Genomic DNA, 333 nt, shown 5'->3' with positions numbered 1-333 from the left:
GTAAGAAAGTGTGACATGCTAGAGCAAAACAGTGCTATTTTTGGAATCAGCTCTAAAAGCTTTGTGAGAAACAAGCATTGGATTTCATTTCATTAATGCAGGATGGTGTTATAGCTACATTTATGGGTCACCCTGCTGTCCAGATATCAGCATCAGTATTAGTTGAGTCAATCACTAGTCTTGTTTATGCATTTTTGCACGCTATTGAATATGAATATGTCATGGATATAAGTGTCTTTCTCGTTTAAACTCCACACACAGACAAAGATGAATTCACCATTATTCCAGAATGAATTAATAGGCAGACAGTGTGTGTGTGTGTGTGTGTGTGTG

Source organism: Sinocyclocheilus rhinocerous, unplaced genomic scaffold (assembly GCF_001515625.1).
Source record: "Sinocyclocheilus rhinocerous isolate Xijiao unplaced genomic scaffold, SAMN03320098_v1.1 scaffold751, whole genome shotgun sequence".
Taxonomy (NCBI): Eukaryota; Metazoa; Chordata; class Actinopteri; order Cypriniformes; family Cyprinidae; genus Sinocyclocheilus; species Sinocyclocheilus rhinocerous.
The sequence above is the reverse complement of the archived record's forward strand: the minus strand, read 5'-3'. Positions refer to the sequence as shown.